Below are 10,804 nucleotides of genomic sequence, written 5' to 3' on the forward strand. Positions count from 1 at the left end.
TTTTTAATAATATGGTGAAAATATGGTGATTGTGTGAAAGCGCAGTGCAAAAGCACAACAGTCCAAGCTTATACTATATTTGGTCCTCATCTGACATGCTGAGGGTAATCAGATTGAATGGAATGGTCCATACAATGTTTCAAACCCATGAGAAAACTTATAGGCCGAACACAAACCTTCAAACCCCAAATCTGCTTCTTGGAGCAAAAGTGTAGTGGATCCATGGTTGATGTAGCTATGGTCACTCCCTATGTTTCTTGATGAATTTTTCACGTGTGAAATGGCCTAGACATCATCAACGTACTCCATATAAACTTTCTTTCATCATTCTAAGCTCCCAACTCTCAAAATTTCATCTACAACAAAAGCGCAGCGTCACCTATTCTTCATGGTTCTAAGTAATAGTGAGGTCTCTCAACAAGATTCACATCTTGGTGATGATTTTGACACAATTTTTATCATGCTGCAAACCCCTTTAAAGCCCCCTTTCACCAAAAATGACAAAATTTTCACCTTTACATCAAAATCCTAACCCTAATGCTTGGCTAGGGCACAAAATTGTTGTGTGAGCTGATTATTTTGCAAGGTGACTTGAGAATTATGACTAATTGTGTTTGTAAGAGGCACTTTATGCAAAACATAACCATCTTAACCTCAACCCCATTAAACAAGCATACTTAGGGTAAAAACCAAACACCAAAACTACCTTTTTTTACCTGTTCCAGCATTCAAACTTTCATTGCTTCAACCAACAAGTCCAACTTACCTATATCCTTCTCATGTATCTCTTTCAACTATTGCATGGTGGCCTTCAACTCCTTCCTAATGGTAATATTATGCATGGATATGTTTTTTAGCTACCTATGTAGTCGGAGAGACCTCCTCAACATATATCTAGCATTTTCCATGGATGTCTCATACATGTCCAAAAGCTCACTCACATTTTTCCTAGCCATTTCATCCTACTACTTGAGCTTAGAAATATCCTTGTGAGCCTTCTTCAATTGCATTCTCAACTTGTTCAAGGTATGCTTTTCCTCATCTATTTCTATCTTATCTTCTTCTTGCATTTCCTTCTCTTCTTGAATCTGTAGCTTTTTGGTTGAGGATCTAGTGACTCTAGTTGTTGGATATTATTCTTCCTTCATATCCTCTTTTACTATCTTTTCTTTACCCTTGGATTTCGTAACAACTGGTGTGGCTTTAGCAAATGGTTCATCTTCACCAAGTCTAGTTGTCCTTTCTAGAATAACCTTCTTTAATTCCCTATTTTCCTGCTGCAAATGTGCAATAACCATATGGGCCTTCTTTAGCTACTCCTATAGTTGTACAATCTCTTTGTCTTTATCATCAATAACATCATCTTCTAGTATAATTTCCATGGCTTCAAATCTCTGCTCCAGGTGCAACTTCTTTTCCATAGATCTAGTAAGGGGCTTCTTGGGGAAAACCACTTCTTCAGAAGGAAAATGAAATTTCTTACCTTTCTTCTTCTTTTATGAATGAACTACAATTGAAGGCCTTTGGATAGAACTTACAGTTGGTGATTGAATTTCTTTGCCATTGCTGAGGGTGTTTCCTTATTGTTCAAGGAACTAGTTGGTAAGTCATATAATAGGTTTGAAGAATATACAAATTACTACCATGGTTGATTTCTCTTATTTAGTTTCTCCAATGCCAACAATTTAGTTAAGGAAAAGTGGAAAATGCTAGACTCCACCTAGATTTGTTTTCCTTGCACTTCGTTTGCCATCTTGATGAGACTCATTAATATATAGAAGGGAAGATTCATGGCGCTCTTCCCTATAAAATGCATCCAAAGTCTAAAATGGTATTGATATATCCTCCAAAACCTACCCTCACAAGTAAAATACCTTTGAATTGCTTCCAAAATCTTGTTTTGATGTTCAAGTAAATGTGCCTTCGAAACAATGGATCCATACCCTTTATCTCTATACTCAGGCTTCAGAAAATGTTTATAATTGGAAATATCAAGAGGCATGCCCTTGAACCATTTATCTCCCTTAAATGGAATCTTTGTTGCAGCTGATACTGTGACATCTGAAATTGGAAAGGTGAGCTCTCCAAGCTTAACCTCCAACCCATTAAAATTCATAGCAAACTCCTTAGTGAGTTGTACATTATACCCTTGATTTTTTTCACAAAATCTAATACATCCAACTTGCTCAAAGGAAACTCTGATAGTTGGGTATGCATTGATGAATGTGAGGTCTTGGGGTTCAAACCTGACAATGGCACCTCACGTATGTCTCCTTCCCTCTAGAGTTGACATGGCTTTTTGCAACAAAGAGATACTCAAGGGTTTCTAAAATGCAATATGAGTATAGGTATATTTTATGCAACAAGTAGGATGGTAATGGTGATAAGGAGCTACAAAATAGGGTTGTGTAACAATTGAGAATGAGAAACCCTATGAAACAATTCAATCAACACAAATTACCACTCAAAATCCCACAAAACAACTATTTTCTGCTTGATCCCAATGAAAGATTTAAAAAAAAAATAAGCACAACGCATGGAAAAAACAAGCTCAATCACTTTTGAGGAATGCAAAGATCAGGTAAGAGACTTTGATGTCCCTTTTTTAGAAATTTTGTCATGCTAATAGAATTTATCACTTTACTAGGTTTTCCTTGGATACCTCTAAGCTCAATTTCCTTTCCTTCCGAAGAAAATCTTATGAAAAGATCAAACTAAAAATTAAGTGTCATTATTCCTAATGATTGTAACCATTGGACCCCTCATACAACATCAAAAATACGCATTTGGATTGAAATCATGGGACTATACAACAAATACTCCCCTATATTAAGCTTAATACTATGGAAATTCCTTGAACAAATTATGGTACCTCCATTTTCAATAAGTATTTGAATACATTGGTGATGGATATATAAAGAAATTAAGAAGATTTTCCAATTTGTAGTTGATGAAGTTATTGGTACTACAAAAATCAATCAATATTGTTACCTTTTAATTTTTGATATATCCTTCCATCTTAAGGGTTTGCGGATTATTGATGCCAGCCAATGCATGGAAATTATTGTTGGATTAGTCTCTTATAGCTCTAGATATTATTGGTTATTATCATTTCTAAGGTACAAGGTTCATATCAATTCATGCTATTTGGATTGAATAATGCACCAACAACCTTTTCTTGGATTTTTGTTGCAGCCTTCAAAGAGTTGATCCATAAATTCTTAGAGGCATACTTAGATGGTTGGATTATCTTCAACGTATAAAAGAGAACATACAAATTTTTCTATTGATGTTGGATAGGTGTAGATAACTACTAATTTTTCTAAACATTAGGAAGTGTATCTTTTGTAACTCATTTGGAACCTTAATGAGACATATCATCATAAAGAAGTTTTAATAGTCAACCTTACATAAATTGGAGCAATCACGGCTATAGTGGTTCGTACTTTGGCAAGAGAATTGCAAACAACATTGGGTCACATAGGATATTATAGGAAGTTCATCTAGGATTAGCAAATATTTCCTTGTTGACGGAAACATTATTGAGGAAGGATATGAAATACAATTGGACACTAGAATGCTAGAAAGTGTTGGACATTCTCAATGAGAAGCTAGTTATTGTTTCAATCCTCATATTTCAAGATTGGTTGAAAAATTTACGTGTACATAGAATTGCATCATCTAGAACCCTATGTGTATTTCTTGCATAACCTGGGGAAGGTAGCATTTATCGTATAGTCTACTTCGCTAGCAGGAAATTGTATGATGTGGAGAAGAGCTATATCACTACCAAGCATGAAGGCTTAGTAATGGTTTATTCCCACCCAAAATCTGAACATTACTTATTGGAAACTCCATTTAAGTTCTTCATTGATAATTTTTCCATAAAATATTTAGTTAACAAGATAATATTGGGGTGAAGGATCTATTTCGAGTTATTGTTGTTCCAAGAGTTTGATTTTGAAATAGTTATTAAACTAAGGAAGCATAACGTGGGATCATACCACTTGTTTCCACTAGAATTAGGCGAGAGTAGAGGAAGCATGGATAATGAGTCACCAGACACACAATTATTTAGGGTTAAGGTACTTCTAAATTAGTTTGAGGAGATTATAGTTTTTTTTCCACTAGTAGAGCACTAGAGGGATACATAATAACATAGTGTAGATAATTAAGGATGGACAAAATCAATTATCAATTGATTTAGTTGTACAATCTTGGAGCTAATGGAGTACCACATATATGTGATTTAGACCATGAGCATGGTATTTTGCTATATGAAGCACATGAAGGAGTCATGTGAATCCATAACATAAGGAAAGCTCCTAAGCAAAAGGACTTAAGCACTGGATTATGGTGGTCCTCTATTTTTCATGAATCTAAGGTATATTGAAAAAAATGTGATGTATGCCACCATATAGGGAAGCCATCTAGGAGGGTTGAGTTACTCTTTTCCATATCACTGTGCAAAGCCATTCGAGAATGGGTAATTGACTTCGATATACCAATCAATCCCCTTGTGTGGATTATAGGTGTGCACTACATTACAATTGTAATACAATATTTTACTTGATGGGGTGAGGATGTGTTGGTAAAGGTTCGTACCATGGACAGCATGGTGTTATCACTCCGTAATTTCCCTAGGATGAGGAGAGAAACCTAGAGGTAACCACAAAACCACTTTGAAAGTTGGGATCTAGCCCTTCCAGCTTTAGAGAGGGATCTCTCAATATGATTTGGATTTTTGTTTAAGATATTAGGCTGCTTATGAAAGTGTGAGGTGGGAGTTTTCAAATATTTGGTTGAAATTTGCAGGGAAATTCCATTGAGCATGGAGTCATTAAACTGTAGGTAATCAATCACAAAATAACAGAGAAACTATAACAGGGGAGGATAGGCAATATTTTGGATCTTATAGAGTGTCTTTAGAGTGGAAAAGATGAATATGACTAAGGTTCAATTATATATAGAGCATACTGAGATGATTTCTATTTTTAACATCAAAAAGAAAACATTTATATTTTTTACAAGCCAGAGCAGAGTACAATTAAGTAAATCCAGCCCTTAATCTTCTTGAAACCATAAAGAGAGACAACATATGGAAAACTAAGAGAAAAACAATTTCACAAGAGAAAATACATCACAAATTTCTTGACATGGGAATCCTGGAACAAATCTCTTTGTATTATTGCAAATTGATCCCTTTTAGTACAATGCACAACTTACATCAAAATATAGTTCCTTTATTCATACAAGTTCCAACCTAACCCCTCAAATTCCAACCCATATTTCATCTTCATAAATTGTTTAAATAATGCTTGACATAACAGTTTTTCAAAATAATAGCTATGACTTAATTATAGAAACAAAGATAAATTAAACATCTCCCAAGTTCATGAATTTAAAGATTAACTAAGAGATTTTGTATGTTGTACATATCTATAAGAAATCTACTTTTATTCAGGCTACAAAAAACTAGTGAACTACTTCCTTGAAAGTAGAATAGGTCCCTCTGTGATTTAAGTATTTATGCTTATCAAAACAGATCCCTCTGCAACTGATTCTTCTTTCTCATTCGTTTCCGCTGACAATTTTGAGCCTTAACAATAGGAAATCTTTTTTTTCCAACACTGATCCTCTCCCTTGAAATCTGAGTGGCTGTAGTTGTTTTTGCAGCACTATCCATACAAAACATTATGTTTCTCCTTTCTTGTGATTCAATATTTTTTTATCCATTCTTTCTCTAACACTTCAAATTATTTCATTATGGGAACCTTTAAACCTTGCAATATCATCATGATTCTATTTCATAGCTTTTATCTTATCAGGAATTTACTTAAGAAACATTAAAATTACAGTGAATTTTGATATTCCCTTAGCCCTTTTGTGTTTATCACCTCTCCTATATTTCTTTGCATAGGAAAAAGGGTTGTGACCTCATGCTATACCTTAAGGTGTTAAGGCTTTTATTTGTTGGCCGAGACTATTTTTTCCTGTATAAATTGTTTTCGCGCCTGAGCTCTTTAAACTAGAAAAACATGTGTCAAACCTGATATCGAAACTTTCAATCGGAGGTTTTCATTGTGTGCCACTTTATATCATGTAGGGTGTGAAATCTCTTATGCACCTAGCCCTCAAGGCTTAGGTGGAATCTTAGGGCCAAAAACTCTTTGCGTGTTAAAACTCTTTGGCTAGAAAGGGGTCTGATTCTTTATAATAATGTGATGCATGGGAACATAGTATACATGCCCAAGTCTTTGTGTCGATAGCTCCTAATTCTTTGAACTCTTTATAACCATCGACTATCCCCCACATCATAGCTCCTCTCCTGGTGATTTCTAATCGACGATTTCATTTGGTGCACCTATTTCACCGATTGCAATTATGATCACCTTTTCTATTTGGCACCTAGTCATTTGGTACCTCACATGACCATAAGCTAGCCCTTGTATTGAAGCCCCCTTTCCCGACGATTTCAAATCAGCGATTCCATTATATTGCACAACACACCTCAACCTTCGATCGTCGATTTTCGACACGTGACATCATCAATGCCACATCACTGCTATGTGTCATCTTGTGAGTGGTGACATGTGTCACCCTTTTTCAGCCTCCTCTAACCCTTGAAAAAGTTGAATTTGCTTGCTATGTTTCCACCATACAGCCACGTCATGGTGACGTCAGCTAGCATGTGGAATTTATCAGAACTAATTGTTGACTGCCACATGTCCCTTTGGGAGGAGAGAGAAAATGCTCATCCTGGCCTAGTTTTGAGAGCAATTCCTTTATAAATTTATTTTTGCCTTCCCCGACATTTTAAAACTGAAGGATTTTTCAAACAATCTAGGTAATTTCAAAACATCACCACCTTGCCTCCATTGCGATTCATCGATCGACAATGTACGAATGATCCCTGGACTTTGCTTGCCTCCTGATTGCGATGAACCTCCAAGATGTGGGATGCAGATGTTATAGACATTTTTGTGCCTTACAGCTATAAGCATGAAATGTCCATAATTCGAGGGATCCAAAGTCCCTAAAGATGTTGTTACAGCTCCTAAAGGAACAAGGTCAACCAATGACAGCTTCTCCCAGAAGTTCTCCACCAAAAACCACTCAGAAACAGTCAATTCAGGATCAATTCAAGTGCTCCACTAGCTGCCTGCATTGCAAAGCACCCGAGTACACTGTCTAGGTGCATTGCAACGCACTTGAATGCACTACCCAAGTGCGTTGAGTGGGAAAGGACAAGTGGCAGAGTCATTCAACGAGGTGGAAAGACCATGGAAGCTTCCAGAATCTTCTCCAATGACACTTGCCTCACTGAATTCGACCAAGTGATGAGTAAGAGGCTCTCAGTCTCCAAGTGGAAGCAAGAACTGACAGAGAGAAGCCACAAGTCAAAACATAAGCTGACTCATCCTCTCTGCTTACATCTATATATGGATCCCTCATCCCAGAGATCCGGAGGCTGGAATTTTGTACTTTGCAGAGAATTGCTGTTGGTTTGAGATTGAGATTAGTACATTGGGTGATTTATGCTTTGTTGGAGGAGAGGAAGGGATTCCTTTGCTGGGAGGTAGATGCTGGATCGGGACTCACTTGGTTGTATCTCCTCTTGGACTTTCTTATCATATCAATAAAACTACTTGAGTTTCTCCTATATGCTTGTATATCAATGATGCTTTGTTATATTTGCATATTTAGTTTATATATGATCCTAAACTAGTTATGAATGTAAATCTATGCCTTTTGTGTAGTTTTCCCCTCTTGTGATCTTGTAGGAACTTGGTGAAGCTGTACCAGTGAAGGAGCAGGCAGCGGGAAGCGAACAAAGGAGAGAGTGATTGGATCGACAAACTAACGGAAGACACCGGTAAGTTACATCCTTCTTCTCCATTTACATTTCATAAAGAAGAATACGAAAATAGTTTTCCTTGTTTGTTGCTAAGGCACTATCACACCTTAGAGTGGGATAGGGGCATTCCGAATGGATACTTTTCCCAAAAACAAATTGGCGACTCCACTGGGGATCGTATCTAGTTAGTTTATTTGTGTTTCTATTGTTGTTCTTCTCATAAACTCAGGAGTGTCGAATCGAACTGCATTTGCCATTTACAAATGCAAAGTAGAGATCTGCTACTCTAGTCCATTCACTGGGCCTGTTTATGATCTAAACAGCTGATCCACAAGTGCTCTAACAGCCCTTTGTGATAGATCTTAGTCCTCCTTTAAATCATCCCTCTAATTGTACCTAATTGATAGCTTTTATCCGGCCAAAAACTGTAGATTAAACTGCAAACTGTGACCCAGAACCCAGAGACAATTCTCGTTTCTGCTTCAGCGCAGGCTCTGTGAAGAGGTTCTGCATTTCAACGCAGGTCCCGAGTGGGCTACCTGTGCTGTAATTCAGTTTCTCTGTGTCGGGGGTGCGCTGATCAGCCTTTGCCTTGTGCAGCTGTGGTTCCCTGCTTCCTTTTGCTCAGTTTTATCTCTGTTTTTTGCAGCCTATTATCAGTGTGTGTACCTATCTGAAAACCCCTTTTCTCTGCCTTAATTCCGCCTCAATTGTATAAAAGAAACTGTATTTGTTTTTGTGTATTTGTTACATCATTTGCAGTTTCCCATTACAAAAGTAAACTAGTCATACTGTCGCCCTTAGATCTAGACCTGTCGTAAGTGTCGTTTTGATCTTAGGAGTGAGTTTGTTTGCTGTTCACAGTTGATTACGCTTTTAATTTTGTCTTTTGGTTTGAATTTATGCATTTCTAGTGTCGAAACAAGTATTTACTTCAAAATCATAAAGTGTCGTAATCGTCTTTTTTTTATTTCGAAAGAAGCTTGTTTGTGTTTTTCACTTAAAATCGAATTCAAATTTGTACAACAGCTTTCTTTTTAGGCATCAATATTAAGAAAGTGAAAACAAATACATGCATATGTGCATTTGCATTTTGATAGTTTGTATGTTGATTTAGGAAAAGTGCATTTACAGTGTGCTCTATGCTCTTTGAGAAAATATTGTGTCTTTCTTTTCCCCTTGTAGCTAGGATTTTCATTGTTGAAAAGATATAAAAGCTTGCTTATCATCTTTAGACTGCATTTAGGAATTGTATCATACATCTCGTGGTGATCCAAAAAGGCAAACTTCTAAGAAAGATCAACCTAAAATAAAATGAATGAACTTAACAACGCTTTGTAACTTAACGCACAACATAGAGGTCTAGGCTAGAGACGTGTTCCGGCGTCGTAAAACCTAGTCACTGGTCGCCTCACTGATGGTTGGGTGATTCCTCCTAAGAGACGACAAGTGCCAGTACGGATTGTGCTCCCACGTACCGTCGAGTATATATTGGGAGACCCCTATAGGCATAAAACCTTTATCCATAGGAAGCCGTGTCGGCCGCCCTACTGATCGCAATGCACTGAACACAGCATTCGGGAAGATTGACCGCCCGTACCCTAAAAAGTATTCTGCGGTTTTGCGAAAAGTTTGGCACACCCTCTACCTAAAACTCCAAAGCAGTCCCTTTCGTTCCTTTTCAGACTCCTTAACGGAAAAGGTCCATCTGAGTACTTGTCACTTCAGGCTCATTAAAAATCGAAGGAGACTAGAGTCATCTTTTGCTTTTTCTCGACTCTTTAAAATTGAAAAAGCAAGTTATGTCTAAGCGTCGTTAAAATTTATTTTAAACGGAATATTCATACCCTTCTTCCTGCGTTGATCTTTAGGTTGAGAAAATGGAACCCACCAACCAAGGAATTCCCCTTGGTGGAAATCCTAGTCCCTTCTCCTCTTGGGGAGATGTTGGTGCGCCCCATATGGCCACATTGTCGCTTCCAGGACTGACAATTGGCCTTCCGGTCTAGCTCTTCTCAACCAATGTCGTTCAGAACACCACTATTCCTGAACAGTCGAATCAGCAATTAGATGAGTCCAGAATTTCCCACCAACCTTCTACTTCTTCTAATTCTTCTTCTCTTCCTTCTTCTTCGCATGACGGGACTGGTAAAGCAAAAAACCAAGTTCCCAAGGAGAAAAAGGAAAAGAAAAAGAAAGAGAAAAAGAAGAAGGAGCCAAAGGAAAATAAGGGAAAACAAGTGTCATCTAATGAAAATCCACACACAGCACTGACCCGGCCTAAATCGCCATGTGTCATTTGCAAGGGAGACCACTTTCATAGAGATTGCCCTTGCATCCCTCAGATACTAAGGGACTGGTCTCCCCGTTTGCATAATCCGGTGTCATCAACCTCTGATAGCCATGTTGAAAGCACACCGTCAACTAGCGAAAGTGAAGTTCCAGGACAAAAAGGGAGAGCTAGACCTCCCTGTAGACTGTGCGAAGGCAACCATGCCCTCCACCGTTGTCCCTTCTTAGACGAGGCTAAAAGAGTCTTGGAAGATTGTCCGGTTTCACCATTACGACTTCCTCCTGGATATAAAAACCTCTTGCCAAGTCCTTCGTTAGTTGAGAATCCAGCTGGCCCGCTCAAGTGGTCAGCTGAAGCGTCTATCATTGAAGATGAACCTACTGAATCCATACCCGACGAAAGTCAAAAGGTCGAGGCGGCAGTTGACCCGGTCTTGCCTTCAGAGGTTTTATCTTCAAATGATACCGTCACTGAAGAGGATAAGGATGACACCATCCAAATTCTCTTCATCAACACAAACTCAGACGAACACGGGGGCAATCCACCCATTCCTTTATCGCAGGAAGGAAGTTCGTCAGAGCGATACCTGGCCGTCTACTCGGTCCCACCACCAAGCAACCTAGTTGTATCCTTCTACTAGAATCAGCTAGGCA

Source organism: Pinus tabuliformis, chromosome 6 (genome assembly GCF_031772625.1).
Source record: "Pinus tabuliformis cultivar Carrire ecotype Pingquan chromosome 6, CPIR1, whole genome shotgun sequence".
NCBI classification, from domain to species: Eukaryota; Viridiplantae; Streptophyta; class Pinopsida; order Pinales; family Pinaceae; genus Pinus; species Pinus tabuliformis.